At 41.8% G+C, this 25,733-nt stretch overlaps 2 protein-coding genes across 2 annotated transcripts in view; one reads left to right on the top strand and one right to left on the bottom strand.

Annotated features, from left to right (window-relative positions):
• Nucleotides 1-5,023, bottom strand: part of fkbp5 (FKBP prolyl isomerase 5) — a 40,439-nt gene extending 35,416 nt beyond the window's left edge. The window contains exon 1 of the mRNA XM_023996971.2: nt 4,701-5,023. The gene's annotated coding sequence lies outside the window, so the exon portion shown is untranslated. The remainder of the gene's footprint in view (nt 1-4,700) is intronic.
• Nucleotides 1-25,733, top strand: part of LOC111970299 (haloacid dehalogenase-like hydrolase domain containing 3) — a 354,076-nt gene that overhangs the window by 253,133 nt on the left and 75,210 nt on the right. The window lies entirely within an intron of this gene.

Raw genomic sequence — 25,733 nt, 5'->3', positions numbered from 1 at the left:
TTCACACACACACACCACACACACACACACACAACACACACAACACACACACACACACACACACACACACACAAACACACACACACACACACAGCGAGAGAGAAATAATATATTTAATGTCTCACTCACAATTACAATTTCTATTAATTCAAGGAAAATCTATAATTTACCTAAATGAATATGTAGCCCTATGTCTTAATACAGGCTTAATTCAGATAGTTTAGAAATAGCAATATAGCAATTTTGTATGCTAGATGTTTACATTTATTCAACATGTTCTCCCGAACTGTTGCTTATCAAATCAAATCAAATCAAATCAAATTTTATTAGTCACATACACATGGTTAGCAGATGTTAATGCGAGTGTAGCGAAATGCTGTGCTTCTAGTTCCGACAATGCAGATATAACCAACAGTAATCTAACCTAACAATTCCACGCTACTACCTTACACACACAACAAGTGTGAAGGATAAAGAATATGTACATAAAGATTATATGGATGAGTGGTGACAGAACGGCATGGCAGATGCAGTAGATGGTATAGAGTACGGTATATACATATGAGATGAGTACTGTAGGGTATGAAACATAAAGTGGCATAGTTTAAAGTGGCTAGTGGTACATGTATTGCATAAAGATGGCAAGATGCAGAGATGATATAGAGTACAGTATATACATATGAGATGGGTAATGTAGGGTATGTAAACATTATTAAGTGGCATTGCTTAAAGTGGCTAGTGGTACATTTTTACATAATTTCCATCAATTCCCATTTTTAAAGTGGCTGGAGTTGAGTCAGTATGTTGGCAGCGGCCGCTAAATGTTAGTGGTGGCTGTTTAACAGTCTGATGGCCTTGAGATAGAAGCTGTTTTTCAGTCTCTCGGTCCCTGCTTTGATGCACCTGTACTGACCTCGCCTCGGATGATAGCGGGGTGAACAGGCAGTGGCTTGGGTGTTGTTTCCTTGATGATCTTTATGGCCTTCCTGTGACATCGGGTGGTGTAGGTGTCCTGGAGGGCAGGTAGTTTGCCCCTGGTGATGCGTTCTGCAGACCTCACTACCCTCTGGAGAGCCTTACGGTTGTGGGCGGAGCAGTTGCCGTACCAGGCGGTGATACAGCCCGACAGGATGCTCTCGATTGTGCATCTGTAGAAGTTTGTGAGTGCTTTTGTGACAAGCCGAATTTCTTCAGCCTCTGAGGTTGAAGAGGCGCTGCTGCGCCTTCTTCACAACGTGTCTGTGTGGGTGGACCAATTCAGTTTGTCCGTGATGTGTACACCGAGGAACTTAAAACTTTCCACCTTCTCCACTACTGACCCGTCGATGGGATAGGGGGGTGCTCCCTCTGCTGTTTCCTGAAGTCCACATCATCTTCTTTGTTTGTTGACGTTGAGTATGAGGTTATTTTCCTGACACCCACTCCGAGGGCCCTCACCTCCTCCCTGTAGGCCGTCTCGTCGTTGTTGGTGATCAAGCCTACCACTGTAGTGTCATCCGCAAACTTGATGATCGAGTTGGAGGCGGCATGGCCACGCAGTCGTGGGTGAACAGGGAGTACAGGAAGAGGGCTCAGAACGCACCCTTGTGGGGCCCCAGTGTTGAGGATCAGCGGGGTGGAGATGTTGTTACCTACCCTCACCACCTGGGGGCGGCCCGTCAGGAAGTCCAGGACCCAGTTGCACAGGCGGGGGTCGAGACCCAGGGTCTCGAGCTTGATGACGAGTTTGGAGGGTACTATGGTGTTAAATGCTGAGCTGTAATCGATGAACAGCATTCTCACATGGGTATTCTCTTGTCCAGATGGGTTAGGGCAGTGTGCAGTGTGGTTGCGATTGCGCGTCTGTGGACCTATTGGGTCGGTAAGCAAATTGGAGTGGGTCTAGGGTGTCCGGTAGGGTGGAGTGATATGGTCTTGACTAGTCTCTCAAAGCACTTCATGATGACGGAAGTGAGTGCTACGGGGCGATAGTCGTTAGCTCAGTTACCTTAGCTTTCTTGGGAACAGGAACACTGCTTAGCAGTGAAGCATAGTATAATAAGTGTGACTATTGTTAAAAACAGTATGATTTTATCCAATCATTGTTCAGTCTAATTACTGACTAGAAGACTGGGCAGAACAGATAGAAACATAGGACACTGTTAAAAATATGTTCATCTGTAATTTCCTTTGCATTGCGATTGCTGGATTAAATTGCAGGTTGCAGGTTGAAAGCAACCAAAGCATTTATTGCAGCACACGTCAAGGCTTGTTATGTGTGGGGGATTAGGTGTACATACTGTACCCTCTATTATCAGACCAAGGTTTCCTCCCAAGGTCTGCTTGGCCACACAATGGTTTACTGCATGTTTATATGTGGATTAGTGTGTAGCATTGACGTGATAGAGAGCTTGGAGGCACAGTATGCATCTGTGTAGTGACTGTGCTGCGGGACTCTCAGGACTGAATGTTCTCTGCTTGTTGTGTTCTGTCCGTGCATTTATCCACAGGGTCTCTGTTCCACTCTCTCTCTGAATAACCTTTTACTGCAGTGTGCTAAATCGGGGTCACACAGAGTGTTCTTGATAGTCTTAAACAAATCTACTTTGAAACAAAAGTATACACCTCACAGATGGTTATGGGCTTAAAAAAGAAGACATGTACCATGTCAGAGTTGAAATGTATTACATTTTGAGTTTGCATCCCAATATTACACTTTAATACATCACAGAAGACAGAAATATAACAACATTGTTTGACATAGAACACTGGATAAAAAAGAAAAAAAAGAGTTAATTATGAAAAAATAACATTCCACCCATGAGGCCACTAGGTCATTTGACTGCAGGCAATGGCTACGAGACGAACTAACGCTGTAACACAGCTGTAACTTATATGATAATAACATACCGAGATGGTTTATATTTCTTCATCATAAATATGAATTTAAAGACAAATTCACAAGGATTCTGAATGAATGATTTTTGATTAAATACTGTGGTACATAATTAATAACAGTTACATTATACATCCCGCTATTAAAGTTCCGTAGCCTGTGTTACCAAACATTTTAACACCCTCCAAACTCAGATTTACATTTCAGCAATTCAAATAATATATATTTTTTAGTAATCTGCGTCAATCCCTGCATTTCCCCATTAAAGAAGATGGAATGTGTGTTAGGCTCCCCGCAACACAAATAGAGACTATTTGGATATCGCCACCCGAAGCTGATGCTGTGCTGTGACTGAGTGGGTTTAGATTGGTGAACACCATCAGATTGTGCCAGGAATTTGGAACGGAAGAGACATAGTGTTCCCCCCCCCCCCCCCCACACACCCTTAAACCTGACCTTAACCCCTAACCCTGAACCTAACCCTTAACACTAACCTGAATTGTAACTCTAAACCTAACCCTAAACCTAAAATAGCCTTTTTCCTTGTGGTACTGGGAAAATATCCCACACATCTGAATTTTCCTTGTTTTACTAATTTCTGGTTCTCACAAGGAAGTAAAACCACACACACACACACACACACACACAAACAAACTGCACAGACACATAGACAGACATACCCACACAGATGGAAACACACACTACTGCGCAGTGGACACAAACAGAGATCGACAGAGCAGACAGACAGAGGTGGACATAGTCAGACAGACATTAGACAGGTTTATTTCATAATTATATTACTAGATCATTAAATCAACTAATTGTTCTTACATTAGTTGTGTGTATGTTATGCATTTGGCTCTGTCAATGTGGAAACTACACATTTACAGCTCCCAGAACATGATGTTCCGTTCCAACATTTCTAGAAGTGATATCCATATGAGGAAAGGCAGAGTCACAGAAAATAATAAAATTTGAAGATGTATTACTATGGTATTGTTGTTTACGTTAACAATGGCAAGTGATCACAGGCCCTTATATCATTCTGACATACTGTATGTGGGAAAAATGTGAGATTCTTACAGATCTAAATTAAGCATCAAATGTGTGGTGAGTATGAACGAGGAGAGGCGTGTCAGTGGAGGCAGGTGGAAGAAGCTATAGGAGGATGGGCTCATTGTAATGTCTGAAATGGAATAAATGGAACGTAGTCAAATGTGGTTTCATATGTTTGATACCATTCCATGAATTCGTATTCCAGACATTACAATGAGCCCGTCCTCCTTTAGCTCCTCCCACCAGCCTCCTGTGTGTGTCGCGCTCACCAGCACCTCTGTACCATATGCACCAGTATACCAATTAGGAAGAGAGTATGAGAAAGAAAGAAAAATCATAAAAATAGTAAATCGGTTATAGTAGCATTGAATTACAGCCTTCAATGGATGTAAATTCATCTCACTCGCATTAAAAACATTGACACGTGATAAATGAAGGAATAGAACATGAGATCTAGCCTACATGTATCTGGAAAAKAACCATAGAGCAGAACTTAATAGCACTGAACACTGATTCTACACATTAGCCAAATTACCGGAATCATACGTTTTAAAAACTGGACTTATTAAAAACATATAGCTTATGATCTACTTTCTCATCTTATTCTGAGGCTACAATTGTATATACAACACTAGGTTACAATTGTATACAATGTAACTCAATACTCATTGGTCTCGCTAGATGAAACATGCCCAATAAAGCCTTTCAGAAGACAGCAAACCAATTATCCTATGTCCATACAAGACTAAGAAATAAAGCTGTAACTTACCTATTTATCTTTTCTCTATTGATTGCTCGTGTGCTGCTTTCGTGCTAACTTCAGCCGGTATATCACCGCTAGCTCTGCAACGCAAGTAAGCACGCTATGCTGCTGATTTCAAACCCACCCTCTCATAACAAAACAGGGTACTGAATGTTCTGCCGGCAGTTTTTTACACTCAAAACCCCCGACATTAGTGAAGATCAAAACGCGAGTGTGAGCCCTAAGGAGAGGAGAATTGAAATTACACTAGGAAGAAGGCGGAGGGAACTGCGAGGGGGCGGGCGGTTTAGTGTAAAAAATACGAACAGGTCTTGGAAAGTAGCCACAAAGTAACACAATGTTCCGGCTGTACTGTAGCTGCGCTCTGATGAGGACACACTGTTCTAGCARACACCCTGACCCTGTAACCCGTTCTGTTCCGAGCGCCGCCGCAGCTCGCGCAGCGCAATTACCAGGAACAGCCTGTACAGCAGTGTACTCACTCTGTCCTCGAGAACAGCTCAGCTCCAATAAACGGAACAGTAAGTACACAGATGAACTTTGCGTTTCAGAAGTGTTCAATGCTTTACTGGAGGACAGATAGTTAAGCTACGTCATATTGAATGGAATAATTTATCAAGTAACATACTGGCTGCCTAGGTTAATAATGAGATGTGGAATTAAATGTCATTCAATTTGCTATGTTGGCTAAATTAAATCATTTTGGGGGGTGAATAATATTTAAATAGTAATTTTCACATCTTGATCATCATAACAACAAGCAGGCTATTTGGAGCATTGATTGTCAGCCACAATTAATTAGATTAATCAAGCACGAGACATTTATTATAAGATTCGACAGATTGAAAATGTATTTGGGGGGGTTTCTTTTTAGACTAATTTCTTTTTTCTTTTTTTTTTACAAAGCAGAATCCAGTCATATTTAGGCCTCATAATCAAGGGCCTTTGTGTAGACCATGTTTTGGACTAATAACAATCAAATGTACCAAAATATGAATAATATATAACATTTCTAGTTAGTTTACCTCAGTGCTCCAATCATATAGTCCTATTTTTGTTTCAGAAACCAAGATTGGCAGTTTTACCAAGTGTGGTGTAGCCTAATGCACAATATGTTAAAAACTAGGCCTTTCTGCTAGTGTATGTTGTTGATGTTTTTCTTATATTTCAAGGATACACATTGATGCTATCAAATCAGGCTCAATAGCTCTCTCAGGGACATGATGTATGTTACTTAAGCTTTCAGGTCACAACATACCACCAATCCTATAGGTTGTCATCGGTAAGGATTACGTGTAGTATAAGCCTACTGTAATAGCCTGTGAAATGGATACAATTACACATTGTAAAACATGCATACTACATGCAATGCATTAAATGCTTGTAATGGGCATTTTATTTTTCAAATTAACTATCAACAACATAAGTTCTTAAAGCTATTACACTTGAGCAGCCATGAGTGTGAATAACATCTATATTTACACTTCCTTCTGTGTTGTACAAGGAGACTGACATATACATCTGTTTTTGGAAGTAGGCCTAGTCCTCAATGAGCAGGACAATTCTGTTATGTTAGTTTATGATATATTCCATCATGTACCTCATCAGTGCCAAGTTGGAAATTGGAAAAGTAGATGTCACTGTGTTCCCTGTGTTGTGTACATTAACTTTGGTTCTCGTCAATGAATACCTACTCAATTACATGCAGTAGATTGTATCTATTTCAGGTAGGCCTGTGTGAACAACCTTTCAATACTTTGGGGGATTTAACCTACACAGTGCAATCAGAAAGTAGAGACACCTTGGCTTTTTCCACATTTTGTTATGTACAGCCCTATTCTAAAATTGATTAAATAGTTTTTTTTCCCATCAATCTACACACAATACCCCATAATGACAAAGCAAAAACAGGTTTAGATTTTTTTTGCAAATGTATTAAAAATACAAACCTGAAATGTCACATTTACATAAGTATTCAAACCATTTACTCAGTACTTTGTTGAAGCACCGTTGGCAGCGATTACAGCTTTGAGTCTTCTTGGGTATGATGCTACAAGCTTGGCACACCTGTATTTGGGGAGTTTCTCCCATTTTTCTCTGCAGATCCTCTCAATGTCTGTCAGGTTGAATGCACAGCCATTTTCAGATCTCTCAAGAGATGTTCGATCAGGTTCAAGTCCAGGCTCTGGCTGGGCCACTCAAGGACATTCAGAGACTTGTCCTGAAGCCACTCCTGCGTTGTCTTGGCTGTGTGCTTAGGGTCGTTGTCCTGTTGGATGGTGAACCTTCGCCCCAGTCGGAGGCCTTGAGCAATCTGGAGCAGGTTTTCATCAAAGATCTCTCTGTACTTTTCTCTGTTCATCTTTCCCTCGATCCTGACTAGTCTCCCATTTTTTTGCAGCTGAAAAACCTCCCCACAGCATGATGCTGCCACCACCATGCTTCACCATAGAGATGGTGCCAGGTTTTCTCCAGACGTGGCGCTTGGCATTCAGGCCAAAGAGTTCAATCTTGGTTTCATCAGACCAGAGAATCTTGTTTCTCATGGTCTGAGAGTGAATACGTGCCTTTTGGCAAACTCCAAGCGGGCTGTCATGTGCCTTTTACTAAGGAGTGGCTTCCGTCTGGCCACTCTACCATAAAGGCCTGATTGGTGGAGTGCTGCAGAGATGGTTGTCCTTCTGAAAGGTTCTTCTATCTCCACAGAGGAACTCTGGAGATCTGTCAGAGTGGCCATCTGGTTCTTGGTCACCTTCCTGACCAAGGCCCTTCTCCCGCGATTGCTCAGTTTGGCCGGGCAGACAGCTCTAGGAAGTGTCTTGGTACCCTTCCCCAGATATATGCCTTGACACAATCCTGTCTCAGAGCTCTACGGACAATTCCTTCGATCTTACGGATTGGTTTATGCTGTGACATGAACTGTCAAATGTGGAACCTTAGACAGGTGTGTGTCTTTCCAAATCATGTCCAATCAATTGAATTTACCACAGGTGGACTCCAATCAAGTTGTAGAAACATCTCATGGGTGATCAATGGAAAAATGATGCACCGGAGCTCAATTTCGACACTCATAGCAAAGGGTCTGAATACTTACAGTACCAGTCAAAAGTTTGGACACATCTACTCATTCAAGGGTTTTGCTTTTTTTGTACTATTTTCTACATTGTAGAATAGTAGTGAAGACATCAAAACTATGAAATAGCACATATGGAATCATGGAGTAACAAAGTGTTAAACAAATCAAAATATATTTTATATTTGAGATTCTTCAAAGAAGCCACCCTTTTCCTTGATGACACCTAGGCACACCTTTGGCATTCTCTCAATTAGCTTCATGAGTTAGTCACCTGGAATGCATTTTAATGAACAGGTGTTACGCCCTGATCTGTTTCACCTATCCTTGTGATTGTCTCCACCCCCTCCTGGTGTCGCTTATTTTCCCCAGTGTATTTATCTCTGTGTTTCCTGTCTCTTTGTGCCAGTTCGTCTTGTATGTTTCCAAGTCAACCAGCGTTTTTCCCTTTCTCCTGCTTTTTGCATTCTCCTTTTCCTAGTCCTCCCGGTTATGACCCTTGCCAGTTTCTCGACTTTGTACCCGCCTGCCTGACCATTCTGCCTGCCTTGACCACGAGCCTGTCTGCCACTCTGTACCTCCTCGACTCCGATCTGGTTTTGACCTTTTTGCCTGTCCATGACCATTCTCTTGTCTACACCTTTGGATTAATAAACATTGTAAGACTCCAACCATCTGCCTCCTGTGTCTGAATTTGGGTCTCGCCTTGTGCCTTGATAGGTGTGCCTTGTTAAAAGTTAATTTGTGGAATTTCTTTCCTCCTTAATGCGTTTGAGCCAGTCAGTTGTGTTGTGACAAGGTAGAAGTGGTATACAGACGATAGCCCTATTTGGTTAAAGACCAAGTCCATATTATGGCAAAAACAACTCAAATAAGCAAGGAGAAACGACAGTCCATCATTACTTTAAGACATGAAGGTCAGTCAATCTGGAACATTTTAAGAACTTTGAAAGTTTCTTCAACTGCAGTCGCAAAAACCATCAAGCGCTATGATGAAACTGGCTCCCATGGGGACCGCTACAGGAAAGGAAGACCCAGAGTTACCTCTGCTGCAGAGGATAAGTTCATTAGAGTTAACTGCACCTCAGATTGCAGCCCAAATAAATGCAGAGTTCAAGTAACAGACACATCAACTGTTCAGAGGAGACTGCGTGAAACAGGCCTTCATGGTCAAATTGCTGCAAAGAAACCAGTACTAAAGGACACCAATAATAAGAAGAGACTTGCTTGGGCCAAGAAACACAAGCAGTGGACATTAGACCGGTGGAAATCTGTCCTTTGGTATGATGAGTCCAAATTTGAGATTTTTGGTTTCAACTGCAGTGTCTTTGTGAGATGCAGAGTAGGTGAACTGATGATCTCTGCATGTGTGATTCCCACCATGAAGCATGGAGGAGGGGGTATAATGATGTGGAAGTGCCTTGCTGGTGACACTGTCTGTGATTTATTTCAAATTCAAGGCACACTTAACCAGCATGGCTACAACAGCATTCTGGAGCAATACGCAATCCCATCTGGTTTGTGCTTAGTTGGACTATCATTTGTTTTTCAACAGGACAATGACTCAACACACCTCCAGGCTGTGTGAGGGCTATTTGACCAAGAAGGAGAGTGATGGAGTGCTACATCAGATATCCTAGCATCCGCAATCACCCGACCTCAACCCAATTGAGATGGTTTGGGATGAGTTGGATGGCAGAGAGAAGGATAAACAGCCAACAAGTGCTCAGCATATGTGGGAACACCTTCAAGACCAGGTAAAGCTGGTTGAGAGAATGCCAAGAGTGTGCAAAGCTGTCATCAAGGCAATGGGTGATCTAAATTATAAAATATATTTTGATTTGTTGAACACGTTTTTGGTTACTACATGATTCCATATTTGTTATTTTACAGTTGATGTCTTCACTATTATTCTACAATGTATAAAATAGCAAAAATAAAGAAAAACCCTTGAATGAGTAGGTGTCCAAACTTTTGACTGGTACTGTATGTAAATAAGGTATTTCTGTTTATTTTTAATTTAAAAAATAATAATTCTACAAACATCTTTTCGCTTTGTCATTATGGCATATTGTGTGTAGATTGATGAGGAACAAAAATATATTTAATCCATTTTACAATAAGGCTGTAACATAACACAATTTGCTTTTCCTGAATGCACTGTATTTACAGTGGCTTGTGAAAGTATTCACCCCCATTGGCATTTGTCATATTTTGTTGCCTTACAACCTGGAATGAAAATAGATTTTTTGGGAGTTTGTATCATTTGATTTACATAACATTCCTACCACTTTGAAGATCCAAAATACTTCTTATTGTGAAACAAGAAATAAGACAAAAAAACAGAAAACTTGAGCGTGCATAACTATTCAACCCCCCCAAAGTCAATACTTGTAGAGCCCAGAATAATAGTAGAGAGAATTATTTATTTCAGCTTTTATTTCTTTCATCACATTCCCAGTGGGTCAGAAGTTTACATTGCCGTTAAATTGTTTAACTTGGGTCAAACTTGTCGGGTAGCTTTCCACAAGCTTCCCACAATAAGTTGGGTGAATTTTGGCCCATTCCTCCTGACAGAGCTGGTGTAACTGAGTCAGGTTTGTCGGCCTCCTTGCTCGCACACGCTTTTTCAGTTCTGCCCACAAATGTTCTATAGGATAGAGGTCAGGGCTTTGTGATGGCCACTCCAATACCTTGACTGTTGTCCTTAAGCCATTTTGCCACAACTTTGGAAGTATGCTTGGGGTGATTGTCCATTTGGAAGACCCATTTGCAACCAAGCTTTAACTTTCTGACTGATGTCTTGATATGTTGCTTTAATATATCCACAATTTTCCTGTCTCATGATGCCATCTATTTTGTGAAGTGCACCAGTCCCTCCTGCAGCAAAGCACCCTCACAACATGATGCTGCCACCCCCATGCTTCGCAGTTGGGATGGTTTTCTTCGGCTTGCAAGCCTCGCCCTTCTTCCTCCAAACATAACGATGGTCATTATGGCCAGACAGTTCTATTTTTGTTTCATCAGAGGACATTTCTCCAAAAAGTCAGATCTTTGTCCCCATGTGCAGTTGCGAACCGTAGTCTGGCTTTTTTATGGCGGTTTTAGAGCAGTGGCTTCTTCCTTGCTGAGCGGCCTTTCAGGTTGTCGATGTAGGACTCGTTTTACTGTGGATATAGATACTTTTGTACCTTTTTCCTCCAGCATCTTCACAAGGTCCTTTGCTGTTGTTCTGGGATTGATTTGCACTTTTCGCACCAAAGTACGTTCATCTCTAGGAGACAGAACGCGTCTCCTTCCTGAGCGGTATGACGGCTGCGTGGTCCCATGGTGTTTATACTTGCGTACTATTGTTGGTACAGATGAACGTGGTACCTTCAGGCATGTGGAAATTGCTCCCAAGGATCAACCAGACTTGTGGAGGTCTACAATTTTTTTCTGAGNGAAATACATCCACAGGTACACCTCCAATTGACTCAAATTATGTCAATCAGCCTATCAGAAGCTTCTAAAGCCATGACATTTTCCAGAATTTTCCAAGCTGGTTAAAGGCACTTAGTGTATGTAAACTTCTGAACCACTGGAATTGTGATACAGTGAATTATAAGTGAAATAATCTGTCTGTGAACAATTGTTGGACAAATTACTTGTGTCATGCACAAAGTAGATGTCCTAACAGACTTGCCAAAACTATAGTTTGTTAACAAGAAATTTGTGGAGTGGTTGAAAAACGAGTTTTAATGACTCCCACCTAAGTGAATGTAAACTTCCGACTTCATCTGTATATATTGAGATCATGTGACAGATCATGTGACACTTAAATAGAGTCCACCTGTGTGCAATCTAACTAATAATGTTACTTCTGAAGGTAATTGGTTGCACCAGATCTTATTTATTTTCTTAGCAAAGGGGGTGAATACATATGCYGTTACTTTTCCGTTATTTAAAAAAAAAAATCACAAATTTGGACTATTTTGTGTATGTCCATTACATGGAATCCAAATTAAAATCCATTTAAATTACAGGTTACTTTTGCAAGGCACTGTAAATTCTTATTTACAATGACGGCCTACACCAGCCAAACCGAGACGACGCTGGGCCAATTGTGCGCCGCCCTATGGGACTCCCAATCACAGCCGGTTGTGATACAGCCTGGATTTGAACCAGAGTATCTGTAGTGACGCCTCTAGCACTGAGATGCAGTGCCTTAGACCGCTGCGCCACTCGGGAGCATCCTCTCTAGCACTGTTTGGTTAGCAGTGTTTCTGTAGAACATGAGATGGAGTTTGCAAAAATAAATGGCTACTGGATTGATGCAAATAATCATGTTATCATTCTGACGTGAAGGCATAGGCCACTTTGTAGCTACTTTAGTTAACATTTAATAGAGAATGTTTTTGGGAAAGCCTTTCAATCTACCAGGAGATGGTTAGGCCTACCATTAGCATCTATTCCTTAATTGTTTGTAACCTGGGCATTTTACTTCACATTTTGAGGCATGTCTTACCTTACTTGAAAGTAGCCTATAGCCAAAATCCCACCATAGAAACAAGGAGGCAGTTATTTTTATAAAGACTTACTCATACGCTTTCTCCTGTTCTATTGATTTTCTTTCAACTTTATTTCATTGTCTAGCAGCCAAAGGCATTATCCTAGCCATGATAGTTGTTGCATTTTATAACATTCACATGAAGGCCTACCGCCGTCTGTACATTGCTGCACTTAAAATGTGAAGAAATAATAGTTTATCAACATTTTAAGCTAAACATTCTGATCTGTTCATCCATTTTTATTAATTGAAACTGCCTATACTTCCACTACACTATTCTGGTACATATCAGTGKAGATTAAGAAGTGAGTATACGCAATGCCCATGGAAAAATAAGTGGGAATACCGCGTATACCTGCGTATACCCTCCACTACACTACTGGCTTTCGTCACCACCAGTGTAGAATTAAGCTAAATTACACAGGCATTGCTGAATTGTGTATTGATGCTAAATAGCACTATTAACACTAATAACACAGTAACTACGTCATATTCAAATGACAATGTAATGTGATTAACAGGCCAATGGTTACAAAGTGAAACAAAACTCTTATGAAAGGGTCAATGTCATGTATGGGAATTACTGTGTGTTATTTTGTATTTTATAAAATTCCCATGACATGAATCTGATAGGGAAAGCGATGTGTATGTAGGCTAAACTCCAAGCAGCAGGATAGCAGCTCATTGACCTTTGGCAACGTCAGGGGTGTGAGGCCATATAGCATTATCTCGTGCAAGAATTTCCCTCTCAAGTGATGTACACTTTTTTTTTTAGGGGGTAGATCACCTTTAATATTGCAAAAAGATTGTGGCTTCCATCAATGTAATTGTCTGCATCATTTCCAATACCCCATAAATATATACAGTAAATAAATAAATAAAAATATATATATTTTTAAAGAAATATATACAGTATATATTTTACCCCTAACCCTGCCACCCCTCCCCTAATTGGAGTAAACTAATGGACAACACTTAGGCTTCTACTTCCAGGTTATACATACTATATAAATTTTATGGACACAGTATATTTTACAATCTTTTGTTTGTTTTAAGTCCCATCCTTCAGCTTCACTCAACCCCTCCCACATATCTCTGAACACCATCCAGTTTTGATTTCTATTGTTGTTCAACTGTTACTTGAAAGCATGGAGGTATGTTATTTAGCTATAGCCATATCAATTCATAGTATAGTGCCATTTTCCTCCCTTTGTAAACCATTACAGAAACGGTTTCTTTTTTGGAGAGGCTGCGGGTCCGAATTCAATTGGAAACGTTCTTGTTCAGAGTGCCCCGAGGCAAACAAAGAACTGCCTGTGGATTATAGCAACTGGAATCCTATACTTAGACAATATACACATCCTCAACTTCCTATTTCACTAAGGACTGGACACTAAACATTGGCAGGACCATATTTTTTTGAACTCCCAAAGACAAGATTCACAAATTATGAAGTTAAGGTGATATATACCTTTAAATCACACCTGAAATTATTTATGTTTAATTGGATTATATAGCCTAGTTGAGGAAAACCTGACATGATATATATACTATAATTTACCTACATGACATACATGCAGTATAAACTAGCAACAAATGTCCTCTGCCAGTTAYAGTTGAATCACAGGTCATTCTGTAGTTCCTCAAACAGCCTACTTATTTCACTTCTAATAATGTATTGGAGTTCTCTCTGGTAATGGGCTCTATTATGTGGGTTTTCCTAAAAGACAGTGTAAGGCAATTCATCTATAAGACATTTGTTTTTAAAACATTGGTTAAGACATGTTGTTATAATACTTGAGGAACATAGTGATTAATTCTAATTTTTCCATATTAGACTAATATTTTGTTGATCCCTAGAGTCCTGCTTATCAGCATTTAGGCAAATTGAAACAATGATCTCATCCTTAAAAAGGCCAATTGTGATCAGCAATAAATATATTTAACAGGGCACACATAATTGGAAAACAACCAAAAGGGCTGTGATTCACTTATTSTGTTTCTAAAGAGGGGACAAACAATGCAATAACGATATAAGAAAACAATACCATGTTAAACATTAGCAAAAAAAAACTACATAGAAATGGTCTTCATCATTTGGCAAATGTTTACAAGGCTACTGGAGGTTAGGACATAACATACGTTTCGGCTATGGCCTAGGCCTTATAGACCTAAGCCTCAGTATGGATGAAATATAAAGGCTAAATATATGTCAAATATATAAGCTACAGTGCCTTGCAAAAGTATTCACCCCCCTCGGCGGTTTTCCTATTTTGTTGCATTACAACCWGTAATTTAAATTATTTTTAATTTGGTTTTCATGTAATGGACAGACACAAAATAGTTCAAATTGGTGAAGTGAAATGAAAAAAACGACTTCTTTCAAAAAATTCAATGAAGCCACTAAATAAGATCTGGTGCAACCAATTACCTTCAGAAGTCACATAATTAGTTAAATAAAGTCCACCTGTGTGCAATCTAAGTGGTCACATGATCTGTCACATGATCTCAATATATACAGATGAAGTCGGAGGAGGATGTCTTCCCTGTAACTCACAGCATTGAGATTGCCTGCAATGACAACAAGCTCAGTCCGATGATGCTGTGGCACACCGCCCCAGACCATGACGGACCCTCCACCTCCAAATCGATCCCGCTCCAGAGTACAGGCCTCAGTGTAACACTCATTCCTTCGACGATAAACGCAAATCCGACCATCACACCTGGTGAGACAAAACCGCGAGTCGTCAGTGAAGAGCACTTTTTGCCAGTCCTGTCTGGTCCAGCGACGGTGGGTTTGTGCCCATAGGCGACGTTGTTGCCGGTGCTGTCTAGTGAGGACCTGCCTTACAACAGGCCTACAAGCCCTCAGTCCAGCCTCTCTCAGACTATTGCGGACAGTCTGAGCACTGATGGAGGGATTGTGCGTTCCTGGTGTAACTCTGGCAGTTGTTGTTGCCATCCTGTACCTGTCCCGCAGGTGTGATGTTCGGACGTACCGATCCTGTGCATGTGTTGTTACACGTGGTCTGCCACTGTGAGGACGATCAGCTGTCCGTCCTGTCTCCCTGTAGAGCTGTCTTAGGTGTCTCACAGTACGGACATTGCAATTTATTGCCCTGGCCACATCTGCAGTCCTCATGCCTCGTTGCAGCATGCCTTAGCATGCACTTTCACGCAGATGAGCTCCAAACAGGTCAGGGACAAAGTTGTGGAGAAGTACATATCAAAAAAATTATCAGAAACTTTGAACATCCCACGGAGCACCATTAAATCCATTATTACATTGCCTACAAGCCAATGATGCGAACATTTACATTTGTGTAATAAATGTAGTGTAATAAATAAATGTAATATAGCCTACACCATCACAATAAATCCATTACTTATTTTAGGCAGGTCTAAAGAAACATGATATGAAGAAAATGTAGCCTATTTCAGATGAACAGAATAGCATATTCTGAGTTATCCTTTTGTTAGGCCCTGATCTGGCTATGCCATATGGCTGTGGGCTACACTAGTTTATTTAGCAAGCAAGATTTGCTTATAATTCCGGTGGCATTATTTTATAGTAAGAACAATACAATTGAGCTGAATAAAATAGAAAGGATATTTTTCCCCAAACCATTTGAGGGAGTGCGCAATGGCGACAATTTTTTTGAGTGGTCAACAAAGAAACAGGTCCTCCTACATGCTTAATTTAGAGTTATTCATGCAACTTTAGTTGTGATTCAAACTTTAGGCTATATGTTTGGATTTCTTATACATTCTACGCTGCATGATGCGACGAATGATTTTTTTAAAGTTGCATGAAAGGAAAGCGCTCTGCTCTTCTTGCACAGGCTGCACCAGCTTAATCAGTCTTTCATTCACAATTTGACACTTAATATTCTCAAACCGTATTCTCAATTTAATCTGGTCTTTACATATAGCCTACTATTATTTTTGATTTAGAATGGCCCACACAAAAAATAAAAACATTCATAGGCTGCAAAATAGCTAATGGAGGTTGTGTGCAGTTACTTTTTTAATATGCCAGGTAGGCTACATCGTTTGTAAAGCGGATTAATGTGCTTATGCTTATTTTTTAAGAATTTACCAATAAACATAGCAGCACGAGAAAGCTGAGATCCGCTTTTAAATAGTGGGCAGTCAAAACTGTTTTCACACGTGATTGCGCAATGACTAGGTTTATAAAAACACGTTTCACTAGGCTCTGTAGGCTATGGGCTCTCCAACCATGTTCCAAGGGTCTTTGGCCTATAGGCTACTTTTGGAGTTATTTGACAACTTTGTGTTACAAACCTTAGCTAAACATATACAGTTGAAGTCAGAAGTTTACATACACCTTAGCCAAATACATTTAAAATCAGTGTCACAATTCCTGACATTTAATCCTAGTAAAAATTCCCTGTCTTAGGTCAGTTAGGATCACCACTTTACTTTAAGAACGTGAAATGTCAGAATAATAGTAGAGAGAATTATTTATTTCATCACATTCCCAGAGGGTCAGAATTTTACATACACTCAATTAGTATTTGGTAGCATTGCCTTTAAATTGAAACATTTCAATTGAAACATTTGTCTGGGGAAGAGGAGGTTGACTGGGGCAAATTGGAAGTGTGAACACGTAACCCCTCATCAATTTGGGACGCAGCGGCTGTTTCAATTTGGGACACAGAGGCTGTGTCAATTTGGGACGCAGAGGCTGGATGCCGGTGGGCGGAGTTGGGAGGCTCGTCAGCTACATGGGAAACACCAGGATAAATAGACCTCTTCCACATTCATTGGGGAGACTTTCTCCATTCAGACACAGACAGGTTTTGGTTGTGGCATTGTTGTAGCTATTTGGTTTGTTTGCGTTGGCACCCTTCAACACCCCTAATTATCACATGTATACACGCAACCACTCACTTACACTACTGACTACACACACACCATTGTTAATTGTATTTACTTTACTTCAGTTAATAAATATATTTTGTTATTCCTTATCTCCATGTTGTCTCCCTTTTGTTACGGGCTTTGAGCCGGTTTGAAACATTTCAGTTAGCCTTCCACAAGCTTCCCACAATAAGTTGGGTGAATTTTGGCCCATTCCTCCTGACAGAGCTGGTGTAACTGATTCAGGTTTGTAGGCCTCCTTGCTCGCACACACTTTTTCAGTTCTGCCCACAAATGTTCTATAGGATTGATGGCCACTCCAATACCTTGACTTTGTTGTCCTTAAGCCGTTTTGTCAAAACTTTGGAAGTATGCTTGGGGTCCATTTGGAAGACCCATTTGCGACCAAGCTTTAACTTCCTGACTGATGTCTTGAGATGTTGCTTCAATATATCCACATCATTTTATCTGCCTCATGATGCCATCTATTTTGTGAAGTGCACCAGTCCCCCCTGCAGCAAAGCTCCCCCACAACATGATGCTGTCACCCCCGTGCTTCATGGTTGGGATGGTGTTTTTCGGCTTGCAAGCCTCCCCCTTTTTCCTCCAAACTCAACGCTGGTCATTATGGCCAAACAGTTCTATTTTTGTTTCATCAGACCAGAGGACTTTTCTCCAAAAAGAACAATCTTTGTCCCCATGTGCAGTTGCAAACCGTAGTCAGGCTTTTTTATGGCGTTTTGGAGCAGTGGCTTCTTCCTTGCTGAGCGGCCTTTCAGGTTATGTCGATATAGGACTCGTTTTACTGTGGATATAGATACTTTTGTGCATGTTTCCTCCAGCATCTTCACAAGGTCCTTTGCTGTTGTTCTGGGATTGATTTGCACTTTTAGCAAAAAATAATAATAATTATTATTTCACCTTCATTTTTACCAGGTAGGCTAGTTGAGAACAAGTTCTCATTTACAATTGCGACCTGGCCAAGATAACGCAAATCAGTTCAACACATACAACAACAGTTACACATGGAATAAACAAACATACAGTCAATATTACAGTAGAAAAAGTCTATATACAGTGTGTGCAAATGAGATAGGATAAGGGAGGTAAGGCAATAAATAGGCCATGGTGGCGAAGTAATTACAACAAAGCAATTAAACACTGGAATGGTAGATGTGCAGAAGATGAATGTGCAAGTAGAGACACTGGGGTGCAAAGGAGCAAGATAAATAAATAACAATATGGGGATGAGGTAGTTGGATGGGCTATGTACAGGTGCAGTGATGTGTGAGCTGCTCTGACAGCTGGTGCTTAAAGCTTGTGAGGGAGATACGAGTCTCCAGCTTCAGTGATTTTTGCAGATCGTTCCAGTCATTGGCAGCAGAGAACTGGAAGGCAGCCAAACGAAGAATTGGCTTTGGGGGTGACCAGTGAGATATACCTGCTGGAGCGGGTGCTACGGGTGGGTGCTGCTATGGTGATCAGTGAGCTGAGATAAGGCGGGGCTTTACCTAGCAGAGACTTGTAGATGACCTGGAGCCAGTGGGTTTGGCGGCGAGTATGAAGCGAGGTCCAGCCAACGAGAGCATACAGGTCGCAGTGGTGGGTAGTATATGGGGCTTTGGTGACAAAACGGATGGCACTGTGATAGACTGCATCCAATTTGTTGAGTAGAGTGTTGGAGGCTATTTTGTAAAGGATCGGTAGGATAGTCAGTTTTACGAGGGTATGTTTGGCAGCATGAGTGAAGGATAATTTGTTGCAAAATAGGAAGCCGATTCTAGATTTAATTTTGGATTGGAGATGCTTAATGTGAGTCTGGAAGGAAAGTTTACAGTCTAACCAGACACCTAGGTATTTGTAGTTGTCCACATATTCTAAGTCAGAACTATCCAGAGTAGTGATGCTGGACGGGCGGGCAGGTGCGGGCAGCGAKCGGTTGAATAGCATGCATTTAGTTTTACTTGCATTTAAGAGCAGTTGGAGACCACGGAAGGAGAGTTGTATGGCATTGAAGCTCGTCTAGAGGTTAGTTAACACAGTGTCCAAAGAAGGGCCTGAGGAATACAGAATGGTGTCGTCTGCGTAGAGGTGGATCAGAGAATCACCAGCAGCAAGAGCGACATTATTGATGTATACAGAGAAGAGAGTCGGAAAGTACGTTCATCTCTAGGAGACAGAACGCGCCACCTTCCTGAGCTGTATGACTGCTGCGTGGTCTCATGGTGTTTATACTTGCGTACTATTGTTTGTACAGATGAAGGTGGTACCTTCAGGCATTTGGATATTGCTCCCAACGATGAACCAGAACCTTGTGGAGGTCTACCATTTTTTTTTCTGAGGTCTTGGCTGATTTCTTTTGATTTTCCCGTGATGTCAAGCAAAGATGCAATGAGTTTGAAGGTAGGCCTTGAAATACATCCACAGGTACACCTCCAATTGACTCAAATTATGTCAATTAGCCTATCCGAAGCTTCTAAAGCCATGACATAATTTTCTGGAATTTTCCAAGCTGTTTAAAGGCACAGTCAACTTAGTGTATGTAAACTTCTGACCCACTGGAATTGTGATAGTGAATTATAAGTGAAATAATCTGTCTGTAAACAATTGTTGAACAAATTACACAAAGTAAATGTCCTAACCACCTTGCCAAAACTATAGTTTGTTAACAAGAAATGTGTGGAGTGGTTGGAAAACGAGTTTTAATGTCTCCAACCTAAGTGTATGTAAACTTCCGACTTCAACTGTAGGCCTATGGGTTAGGCTACATGATGCATGCGACTATGATTTGCGCTGTCTTGTATTTGCATATACGAAATAATATGTGTGAAATTAGTTTTGATTTAGAATGGGCCAGTATCATACACCTGTCGGAACAGGGGTAAAAAGAAGACGCCTTCCATATGCACTTGAATAGCAATTGGACGACGCTTTTCCCACGGTTAATTTTCATGCCAGCCAGTAGGCTCCTCTATAGGCCTAGCCTATAGAAAGCTCATGGGATCCTCCTCTTTTCGATAGAGGTCATCAAAACTGTTTTCTCACGCAATTGCATAGCATAGCCTATATAAATGTTGCACTTATTTTATTACATGCATCAACCAGCTATGAGAAGCTGGCTCTCGCTGCACAACAGGTAATCGATCCTATTCCACTCAAACTCTGAATGCCAGGGTTCTCATGAAGATTTTGATTCGATTTTCGATTGTATTTGCATTGATGTCAGAGTGATCATTAGTGACTGGCCGTTAGCAAGTTTGGTAGGCTACTAATGACCATCAGACGCATCAGAGCACAGTTTTGGAGAAGCCTAGTTACCGTGACTCATTGGTCACGTGGAATTTGACTGCGGTCATGACTCCTGATTGCTGGTGTGGCAGTAATAAGGTCACCATAACAGCCCTAGCTGTGGCCATCTGGCTAGTATCAATAAGGGCTTTCAACAAAATAGCAACAGACCATAAACTAAGCAACACACACGGACATGCATTGCCAAACAACGCTATTGCCACCTTCTGGTTTGGAGTATATTAACAAGGCTGAGTGTCTGATTACTTCCGAGGTCTTTGCTGTGTGAACACAAAATAGACTAACTGAGGTGCTAATACTGTCGGCAGGCAAACGTTTGACAATCCTATGGGGGACTCTGAGCTATTAAAGAAAGCCTGGGTAAGGCCAAAATGTCACAAATATTCCATCTTCAATTCATTATTTCTCAATTATGTGTCACGATCATTTGTAGAGAAGGACCAAGGCACAGCGAATGTTGAGTTCCACATAATATTTAATAGTGAAACTTAACAACAACAAAAAATAAACGAATCGTGACTACAGAGGTGCTACATACACTTACTCAAAATACAAGATCCCACAAAACACAGGTGGGAAAAAGGCTACCTAAATATGATCCCCAATTAGAGACGATTACCAGCTGCCTCTAATTGGGAACCATATCAAACACACCAACATAGAAATATGAAAACTAGAACGCCACATAGAAATAATAACCTAGAACACCACATAGAAATAATAGACTAGAACACCCCAGTCACGCCCTGACCTACTATACCATAGAGAAACAATGGCTCTCTATGGTCAGGGCGTGACATTATGCTTTAATATATAATATCAAATATATGTTGACAATCCTTCCAACAAAGGATTACATTTAGTGAAAATATTTTTTTATTGTTCTAGTTTCATGAGGAATCACTAGGCTACATGCTATCCTATAATGAGCACATTTAGGTTTCTGATTTTAAAAAATAAATAAAAAGTTTGATATAATTTATTATGAGTATTAATCATAATCCTCTGGCACTATTTCTGCAAGTTTTTCCCATCCATCATAGTCACTGTCACTTCATATGTATGAAAGTAAGTTAATCGAGCATGATCATATTCTGTTGCTCTACTAGGACACATTCAACAATTTACTGGACTAGGTAACATCAGGAAAGCCTAATTCTAAGGGATATACTTGATCTGTTTAATATCCCTCAGGTAAAAGGAGTCAGTGCATTAGTCAGTCAGTCCAATAAAGTAAGTGCTTTATTTCCCCTGTCCTGTTTTTGTTTTTGTTTTTGTTCTGCAATGCCTACTGCTGGTTTAGTTTCCTAGGTATCCAGGCTGTATCACAACCGGCGAGTCCCATAGGGCGGCTCACAATTGGCCCATCGTTGTCTGGGTTTGGCCGGTGTAGGCCGTCATTGTAAATATGAATTTGTTCTTAACTGACTTGCCTAGTTAAATAAAGGTTACTAACACTACATCTATACACAAATGGTGACATTGCGCATTGCTCACCAGAACTCATTCCAAAAAACGACTTTGATGCTCACATAGTTCTGGGGTGTTTGGTAGTTTTGGGGTGTTCGGTTGTTTTTTCCCAACACAGCAGAAATGCATTTTTTAGTATGTGCAATTGTGAATATATACACTACCATTCAAAAGTTGAACAATACTTGTTAACGTTTATATTTATGTTGGTAACCAGTTTATAATAGCAATAAGGCACCTTGCGGGTTTGTGGTATATGGCCAATATGCCACCACGTTCGTGGTATATTAGGCCTCTGTACGCCTATGTAGATATTCCATTAAAAATCAGCCGTTTCCACCTACAATAGTCATTTACAACATTAACAATGTCTACACTGTATTTCTGATCAATTTGATGTTATTTTAATGGACAAAAAAATTGCTTTTCTTTCAAAAACAAGGAAATGTCTAAGTGACCCCAAACTTTTGAACGGTAGTGTATGTATTTATACAAAAGTGTAATTATACTTATTTTTTTGATTTTACGGAATTATTGTATTATTGCTGAACTATCATTTTGCTTATCTTCCGCAACAATACTTGTTCTGAAAATAATATATGTTCTCCTCCAAACAGACTCTAGAATTCAATGCCACTATTATCAGAAAGAGAGAGAGTCTGTGTTTGTGTGTGCGTGCGTGTGTGTGTGTGCGGTAACTGCAAGCACGAGGGCGGGTTCACGCAAGGATACAGAGTCATCAGGAAGTGATACAGAACAGAATGTGCTGCACTAATCTGATTGAAAAACACTGCCCTGAGTGGTAGGAAGAAAAAAATAAGATGTTTTATTTAAGCTAAAAGAGAATTCTGTGTCACAGTCGAAGAAGAGCAACATCAACAAAAACAACAAAACATTTGAACCACAGACACAAGACATTTTGTTGGATTTTGTTAGCCCATAGTGTGAGAAAAGTTGCCTCGTGCACTCTCACTCAAACATGAACACCGCAATAAAATAAAAGCTGAGCAACATAATGCTCTTTGTTTGTTAGCGAGGCATGTGTGTTATGCAACCCCATAAATTTAATCTCCTGTCCTAATCCTTTTTAGCTGTGGACTTTTGGCCTCCGGGGGTCAGAGGGAGTGATAGTTGAGGAACATGGAAGTCGTCTGGCTGAACCGCGCTGTGCTCTAATTCATACATTCGTTAGATATTATCTCAAAGCTTAGAGCTCTGAGCTGGGGGTCAGAGTCAACTACTAAGCCCTGTTTTTTTAATGAATAAGGCAAAGCTAAACACAGTGTTTGTGGTTTAAATAAGGTAAACGGAGGGACCTGGCTGTAGGAGAGGGGGATGAGTGAAAAGAATAAAGGGAGTATGTTTTATTGGAAGGCAAAGACAGAGGAATGTTTGTAATTAGAAACTAGGTCAAAGTCTGAACTTAACCAATGCCTATAGGCTACAAGTGGTGACGCTTGTTGGGATTCCATGACTCCTAATAGTCCCACACGATGAAATCGGGAGGGATACTATGGATCTGTCTCCGTCCATATGTTAATACGTCCGTCACAAGCTATATCTCAGACACTGACACGATTTTGACCCGACACTGACCCGATTTTGACCCGATTTTGACAAAACTTGGTTGAACTAAACACTAAAGCCGGGAACTAATTTCCATTTAGTATTGAAATAAAATTCAACTAAACACTAAAGCCGGGAACAAATTTCCATTTAGTATTGGAAAAAAAATCAAAAACTTTTGTAAGCTGCAAGTAACACTTACATTTTTTAAGTTTTTGTCTTGCCATTGTCACGCGGGACTAGGTGGGTGAAGGAATCAGATGCAGAGAGAGATCCACTTGGAAAAAATATTCCTTTTACTAATGCACAAAAAATGATAAGCCCAAACATCCAGGGTGCAGAGAACAACACGATAACCCAAAACACACACACGTAACATAAAGACAATCCCGCACAAAACAAGGGCGGGTCTACCTACTAAATATAGGGAAGCTCATTTACGAAAACAACAGAAACACAGGTGAAACTAATAAGACAAAACAAACAGACAAACGAAAAAGGGATCGGTGGTGGCTAGTAGGACGGTGACGACGACCGCCAAGCACCGCCCGAACAGGCAGGGGAGCCAACTTCGGCGGAAGTCGTGACAGTACCCCCCTCCTGACGCACGGCTCCCGCAGCGCGCCGCCACCGGCCTCGAGGACGACCCGGAGGGCGAGGTGCCGGGCGATCCGGGTGGAGGCGGTGGAAGTCTCTCAGTAGAGAAGGATCCAAAATGTCCCCCACCGGAACCCAGCATCTCTCCTCCGGACCGTACCCCTCCCAGTCCACGAGGTACTGTAGGCCCCTCACCCGGCGTCTCGAGTCCAGAATGCCACGTACTGTGTACGCCGGGGACCCCTCGATCTCCAGAGGGGGCGGAGGGACCTCAAGCACCTCACCTTCTTGCAGGGGACCAGCCACCACCGGCCTGAGGAGAGACACATGAAACGAGGGGTTAATACGGTAATACCTAGGAAGTTGKAACCTATAACACACCTCGTTTATTCTCCTCAGGACTTTAAACGGCCCCACACACTGCGGCCCCAGCTTCCGACAGGGCAGGCGGAGAGGCAGGTTTCGGGTCGAGAGCCAGACCCTGTCCCCCGGTGTGAACACGGGGGCCTCACTGCGGTGCTGGTCAGCGCTCCTCTTCTGCCGTTGTCCCGCTAACCTTAGCGATTCCTGGACGGCTTTCCAGGTGTCCTTGGAGCGCTGTACCCATTCCTCTACCGCAGGAGCCTCGGTCTGGCTCTGATGCCATGGGGCCAGGACCGGCTGGTAACCTAACACACACTCAAACGGGGACATGTTCGTTGAGGAGTGGCGGAGGGAGTTCTGAGCGAGCTCAGCCCAAGGAACATACCTCGCCCACTCACCAGGCCGGTCCCGGCAATATGACCGCAGAAACCTGCCCACATCCTGGTTTACGCGCTCCACTGCCCATTACTCTCGGGGTGAAAACCCGAGGTCAAGCTGACCGAGACCCCCAGTCTCTCCATAAACGCCCTCCAAACTCTGGACGTGAATTGGGGGCCCCGATCAGAAACAATGTCCTCAGGCACCCTATAGTGCCGGAAGACATGGGTAAACAAGGCCTCCGCAGTCTGCAGGGCCGTAGGGAGACCGGGCAACGGGATGAGACGGCAGGACTTAGAAAACCGATCCACAACGACCAGGATCGTAGTACTTCCCTGGGACGGGGGAAGATCGGTAAGAAAGTCCACCGATAAGTGTGTCCACGGCCGTTGTATTAACATATGGACGGAGACAGATCCATAGTATCCCTCCCGATTTCATCGTGTGGGACTATTAGGAGACATAAAATCTCACGTCCTTAGCCAACGTGGGCCACCAGTATCTCCCTCTAAGACTCCGCACTGTCCTCTCGATGCCAGGATGAACCGAGGAGGGGAGAGTATGAGCCCAACGGATTAGCTTATCCCGGACCCCCCCCGGCACGTACTGAGCCCCCGCTGGACAGTTAGGGGGGGCCTGCTCTAACCGTGAGGCTCTCTCTATCTCCGCGTCCACCTCCCATACCACCGGTGCCACGAGACATGAAGGTGGAATGATGGGAGTTGGCTCAACGGACCGCTCCTCGGTATCATAGAGGCGGGACAGCGCGTCGGCTTTGGTGTTTTGGGAGCCTGGTCGGTACGAGATGGTGAACTGAAACCGGGTGAAAAACATGGCCCATCTAGCCTGA

The sequence above is a fragment of the Salvelinus sp. IW2-2015 genome, linkage group LG11, assembly GCF_002910315.2.
Source record: "Salvelinus sp. IW2-2015 linkage group LG11, ASM291031v2, whole genome shotgun sequence".
Classification (NCBI taxonomy): domain Eukaryota; kingdom Metazoa; phylum Chordata; class Actinopteri; order Salmoniformes; family Salmonidae; genus Salvelinus; species Salvelinus sp. IW2-2015.
Note: the sequence above shows the minus strand (reverse complement) of the source record. Positions and strands in the feature narration are given on the sequence as shown.